Below are 6,466 nucleotides of genomic sequence, written 5' to 3' on the forward strand. Positions count from 1 at the left end.
GGGCGCTGGGTGGGCGGGGGGTCCGCAGCTTCGCCCCGACCTGCGCGGGAGGAAGCGCCGGGCGTCAGCGCGAGGGCGGTGGTCGCGAGCGGTGGGAGAGGGGCCGAGCTTCCCGGGCTCCGGTGGCCTCGGGCGAACGAGGGGTGACTAAAGATACCGGGGCGCCCCCCGGGCCCCGCCCGGCGCGGAGACGCGCCCCGCAGTCGGCCCGCCCTGGCAGGGGGCGCGGAGTCCGCAGCCAGCAGCCCCAAACTCCCCAAGGAAAAGCCCAGGGGAGCCGGGCCTTTGACCCGCTCGGGACCTGCGCTTGTCTCAGGGATGGAGCGGGCACCCTGGTGGGTGGCCCTCTGCTTGAGGATCTGAGGTTCAGTGAGGTGGAAACGCCCTTCCCGGGGGTGGGGGAGCCCCGGGTTCCCGTTCGATCAGCCAGTTCAAGTCAAGGGAACAGCTGGGGGGTGCGCGCTGAGTGCGGGAGGAAAGATGCAGGGGGACTCCAGTCGTGCGGTACCCGAGGGAGGAGGAGACGGCTGTGTGGACGCCACCCTGACTCAGAGGGCGGGGGAGCCCAGGAGTCTGGGAGGAAGAGTCCAGGGGGGCCCCTTAGAGGAGGTGGGAGCTGAGCGGGGCTGGGCAAGGAGCGTGTGTGGAATCGGCCCGTGTGCGCCCTGAAGTCTGGGCTGTCTCGGCCTTGGGCAAAGCCCCTTGGTTTTTCTGCATTCTTCTGTGTCATGTGCTCCTGAAATGATGCAGTTTCTCAGATTGTCAGATAGGTCTGTGTGCAGTAGGCGCTCAGTAAAGGCAAGTGGTTAATTTCTGCTAGACAGTGGCTCCTGGGGAAGGGACTCTGTCATTGGTTCACCGCGGTGTCCCAGCAGCCCCACGGCACCTGGTTCCTGGAGAGGTGAGCGTGGGGAGGTGGCAGTGGATGGAGCCAGGCCACGGCTGACGCCTGAGGCCAGCTGGGCTTGAGGAACGGCCGGGTCCCTGTGGGCACCTGGTGTTTTGGTTTCGTTACCAACGGCTGATTCCCTCTGACCGGTCACCGATCGGACTGGTCACTCCTGCTTCGGCCCTGAAGGAAGCTGTGTTTTGAGGCAAAGTTAGGCGTCTTTGGTTTTCTGATGATCTTCGGGCAACCATGCTGGGGTTCCTGCCCTCTGGGGTGACTGGGAATCTGTGAGAGGCAAAGGTCTGAGGAGGAGAGACAGTTCGCTGCAGGGAGGGAGAAACATTTGCCAAAGACAGAGACTGCGTCCATGACCGAGCCCAGTTCAAGGCTCCCGTAGTACTGTCTGTACCTTCTCACGCTCATGCATTTGATTTCTATGTCTTGCTGGAGATTCTGTGGCACAGGGATGAAGCCTGCCTCACCCCTCACTACCCCACCAGGCAGAGCATTGGCACACAGTAGGTGCTCGGTGAGCATTTGTGGAGTGTACACGGCCCCACTGAGTGCTAGGGCTCTTGGCTTTGAGAAATGAAAGCCCTCCAAAACTGACTTCCAGCTCCTTCTTTTATTCTCTCAGCCTCACCCACCTCCCACCTGAGGGGTGTGTCCCCTCTGACCCCTCACAGCAAAGTGTGACAGGTACAGCTGGGGAGAGGCCTGGCTACTCTGTTGCTACTCCTGGTTCACCCCACAGAAGAGAGCATGATGACCCCACCCTACTGCACCAGAGCGTAGAGTCATGGAGTGTTAGAACTAGTAGAACCCCAAAATATAACAGAGGGCACCCCTCATCTCAAAGGTGAGGAAACCGGGATCCAAAGAGGTGAGACATGCTCAGGATCCAGTAGAGTTAGGGAACCTGTGTATCCGAATTCCACATTCTTTTGTCCCTAGGTGGGCTGGGAACTGTTACATGCAGTAACACTTCTTTATTTTCTAGTTGCCCAGTAAAGTGGCATGAAAGAATAGAGGGCAAGATCGAAAGTAAAGTGAATTTCTTTTTTTTTTTCTTTTTTGTCTTTTAGAGACAGGGTCTCGCTATGCAGTTCAAGCTGGCCTTGAGCTCACTTTGTAGCCCAGGCTGGTCGTGAACTCACAACAGTCCTCCTGCCTCAGCCTCCTGAGTGCTGGGATTACAGGAGTGTGCCACCATGCCCAGTGGTAAAGTGGATGTCAAGTTGCTCAGTAAACTCTTTATTTAAAAAAAAAAAAAAAAAAGCCTCACTTATTATGAAAAGAAAAAGAACCACAGTTATGTACGTTTCCTATTAAAAGATTTATTTTTAATATCGAAGAGAAGGAGCCTCCCCCTGCGTGGGGCTGCACTGTCCCCGGCCAGCTGTGCCCGCGTCAGGATGTGCCCTGTGTATGCTGCCGAGAGCCACCCCTGCAGCCAGCCTTGGAGCAGGGCACGTTGCTCCTGTGCAGCCTCCATGCCCGCCATACTTGCCCTGTTGGATCTGGTCAGATGGAGCCCTCCTTGTTTGCTGTGAAACGAACTCCTATTCCCAAACATAGATTCTAGGTAGGCAGGAGGAGACAGGAAGACAGGAAGGGAGCCGAGCCAAGCCAGGAGCCTGCCTTTGGGGCTCCGTGCATTCCTGAGGCAGGCCAGGTGTAGGTGAAGCTGAGGGCCGGGAGCAGGGCCGAGCAGCCGGAACCTCTCATGTGGTTTCACGTTCCCAGGGGTGGTGGCTGCAGTTTGGCCTGAGGACAGAAAAGGAGGTGTGCCAGGGGCTCAGACAGAGAGGCCGTTCTGCAGCCAGCCCTGGCCCTCCGAGGGCCTCCTGCTTGGGCCGGGCACACCTGAGCCCCTGGGGCCCTCAGTGGGGCTGGCGCTGAGGTGGGGTGTAGGAGTCAGAAACACAGGCAGCTCGGGGACCATGTGGGCCCTGCAGGACCAGCGGACCTTGCCCTGGGCAGCAGTGAGGAGGGGGACGCACAGGGACATTGCCTTGTGCTCTGCTCTCCCCGGGGCTCTGGGTTTAAGACAAATCAGCACCTGTGAGCCCCGGTTTCCTGACTCTTTACCCAAAGGTGGTAACATACGGGGCCAGCACTATCTAATTCTTAGTTTTCCTTTGGAGAACCTCAAGTCTGGGGCCTGCGGAGCAACTTTAGGGCAAATGGCCTCGAGGTTTTAAAATTCCTCTCACAATTCACCCTTCATTTTTTCATGATTTTTTTTTTTTTTTTTTGATACCGGGACTCGGACTCGGGACCTTTTGCCAAGCAGGCGCTTGTGCCACTGAGCTATATCCCCGGCACCCCTCATTTTTTCAGTCAGCCAGTCAGCCGCTGAGGCCCCCTCTGAGGTGCTGTGTCACTTGCTGCACCAGGAGTCCGGAGGGAACAGTGTCCTCCTCTGCCTGTGGCCCAGGCTTGGCAGACCCCTGGAAACTGGTGGCCTCCCTCTGGAGCTTCCATCTGCACCTGCCCTGGTAGTATCTCCTCAGCCTGTTGTGCAGGAAAAGCACCCGTGTGACTCGTCCCCCCACCGCTGGGCCCCACCCCGCGTCCTCCTTGGCGTCCCTAGGTGCTTCGCTTGCAGTTTACGGAGGCAAACGAGTGGTCAGCACTTGTTTGCTGAGGGCTCCCTTTGCGCCCACACAGGGCTAAATGCTCCGCGTGCCTCGGTCCCCGGCCACCCACAGCATCCCGAGGAGAGACTGCTACTCGCTGGGTCTCTGCAAAGCTTCAGAGAGATGAAGTAACTTGCCACAGGCAGCCAGGGAGGCATTCGGATTCCCCTGCCTGAAGCAGGTTTGCTTCCCCCATAAAAATAGCTACAATTATGTCTATGATTATGCTCATATATTAAAGCACCTTCTTCCACTTCAAAGTCCTATTTTCCTAAGGATTTTAAAAGAAATTAAGATTTCTTTTTGTGCATACTCTGAGCACCACGTCACCTACGCCTAACTGAGATGCGTGTCCTGGAGCCAGCGAGAGACAGAGCCCAGCTGCAGCCCACGCCCTGCTGGAGAAGCCTGAACTCCTCTCTGTGCTGGGAGAGAGCAGGGGAGAAAGGGCCGCCAGCAGGAGTTCAAGGGCAGCCTGGGCCACACAACGCGACCGCCTCATAAAAACAAAATAGGCATGGGGTGGGGGTGGAAGAAGGAGGACAGGAGCAAAGAACCAGGAAAAGGGGCCACTTGTCTGAAATTGCAACAGCTTGGGGTATTGATAGTTCGTTCCAGAAAATGGAACTTGGTTGGTTTGTTCCTCCTCCCCTCCCTCCCCTCTCCCTCCTTCTCCTTCTTTTTCTCTTCTTGCTGTTTTTCTGAGAGCCCAACCCTTTCCTCCTTTCTCTGAAATTCTGGATGCCCCGCCCCAAGCTTCTCTCCAGTTACAGACCTCGAGGGTGACCGGTTTGCCCAGAGGATCACTTATCGTCTAGAAGCAGCTCCCAGTTCAAGCCCTGTCTCTGGTTATGACGGCCTTGGTCATAATAATAACAACAATGATGAACATTTTCGAGGGCTTTCTGCGTGCCGGGCAGTGTGTTCATCGCTTGGCAGCATTTTCCCCTGAAAGCCTGCAGATCCCAGGGATACGTGCCATGTCCCTCTCCATTTTGCAGATGTGCCCTGCAGGTGCAGCAGCTGGGGCTTAGAGAGACTGAGCTACCCAGGTGGCAGTGCCAGGGCTTAGGGCTGAGTCTGTGGTCTGAGTGCATCTTCCATGAGGGCAAGGACTGTACCGATTCCCAGACTCCCCATCAGCAGCAAGGTACTTTGGGACGTCAGTGTCCCTTGGGGGATTCAATCCAAGAACCCCTGAAGGTAACAGTGTCCGTAGATGCTCAAGTCCTTGGTGTCGTATTTGCGTAGCGCCTCTACATGCCTCCTGCATGCTTTAAATCACCTCTAGCTTGCTTGTAATACCTAAGACAGTGGGAATGCTATGCAAATAGTTGTTAGTTGTTAGACTGTATCATTTAAGGAGTAATAATAAGAAAGTCTGTACATACTCAGCACAGACGCAGGGTTTTTTTTTTTTTTTTTTTAATATGTTCGATCCCCTATTGGTTTTATCCACACCTGTGGAGCCTGCAGATACAGTTTTTTTTTTTTTTTTTTTAATATGTTCGATCCCCTATTGGTTTTATCCACACCTGTGGAGCCTGCAGATACAGACAGCTACTGCCTGAGCTGTCTGTGTGGAGTGAATGAATGTTTGCAAGACCAAAGCTTAGACTTGACCCCTCCCATTGCCTGCCCTTCCGGGAAGCTCACCTGCCCGTGTCTGCTCCAGGTCTTGGGCTAGTAGCTGTTCACCCACTTCATGTAGAGGTGGGCAGTTATAGTCCCCGGATACTCTGGGCTGCTGAAGGCCTTGCTGGAGAAAGAAACCGATAAAAGCACTCACTGCCTCATCCGCTCTCCTCCACCCCCAGACACACCCCCACCCCCTCAAGCGGAACACTGGAGCTGTCCACCTCCTGCCTAGTATGCTTCTCTTGGAGAAGTTAAAAGTGAACCCTGACTGTCAAACTTGGCAGAGTGCCAGCCAAAAGTAGGCGCCCCAGGATGCTCATGTGGCTGCCCACCCTGAACTCATCCTAGTCCCTCTTTTTTTTTTTTTTTTTTTTGGTCTTAGTGTAGGCTGGCCTCAAATTTGGGGCAATCCTCCTGCCTCAGCCTCCCAAGTGCTGGTGTCCACCACAGGTTGTGCACCACCAGCCCGGCCCTAGTCCCTCTTATACTTCAGCCGTTCCCCTACAGCACAATACAAGATGGGCAGCTGGTGCCCCCAGGGGAAGCTGAACTCACCTGCCAAGATAGACACCTGAGAAATATAACTACTATTAAGAGAAAGACATCAAGACATGCATGCCACCAGAAGCAGAACTGTTTAAGCAAGTGGATTCAGATTTTTAAATAAAGCATGAAAATGGCGCTTAAGGAAATGGAAGAGGAAATCATGAAATCACGGAAGAATGAGAAGTCATAGGTCCGTCCCTTTTTCAGCCACCACTGATGCAGCAGGAGCTGAAATGAAATTCAGTTCCTTTGTGACTCCTGACCTGGGCCAGGGCGGCAAAAAGCGTTTCAGTGCACCTCTCCACATTCCTGGGAGGATGGTTTCCCCTTCTTTCTGGAGGGCTGAGATAGCAACACACATTTACTTCGTGCTACGCACATGGATGATGAAGATCATGGAGATCAGCAGGTGCAGAACGGTCCAGGTTTCTGGGAAGAAGTCTGTCATCTGCATTGAGCAGGTGCAGCGGGCAGAGGCTGGCAGCCGGGCCTTTCGCGTGGGTATTCGCCCTCCCCGGGGGGTCATCACGAGGCCACAGCCGGACAAAGGCCCAGGACAGATCCTTGAACTTGAAGCCAAATCTCACCCACTAGGAAAGGAGAAGGGCAAATATAAAGAAAAAAAATTGAGGAGATACAGAAATGAAGTGATCTTATCTGCATCTTTCATTAAAAACTGCTAAAATGAAGAGAAAAAGAAGTCATCAGTGAGAACCAAGTCAAAACATTAGCTAAGAAAAATATTTTATAT

The 6,466-nt window shown here is 54.4% G+C and overlaps 1 protein-coding gene across 1 annotated transcript in view; it reads left to right on the forward strand.

The window, feature by feature from the left end:
- The first annotated feature begins 864 nt into the window (after positions 1-864).
- Ncmap (noncompact myelin associated protein) overlaps positions 865-6,466 on the forward strand; it is a 45,562-nt gene continuing 39,960 nt past the window's right edge. The window contains exon 1 of the mRNA XM_005394810.2: positions 865-901. The gene's annotated coding sequence lies outside the window, so the exon portion shown is untranslated. The remainder of the gene's footprint in view (positions 902-6,466) is intronic.

This window comes from Chinchilla lanigera, unplaced genomic scaffold (assembly GCF_000276665.1).
Source record: "Chinchilla lanigera isolate Chin_1 unplaced genomic scaffold, ChiLan1.0 scaffold00051, whole genome shotgun sequence".
NCBI lineage: Eukaryota > Metazoa > Chordata > Mammalia > Rodentia > Chinchillidae > Chinchilla > Chinchilla lanigera.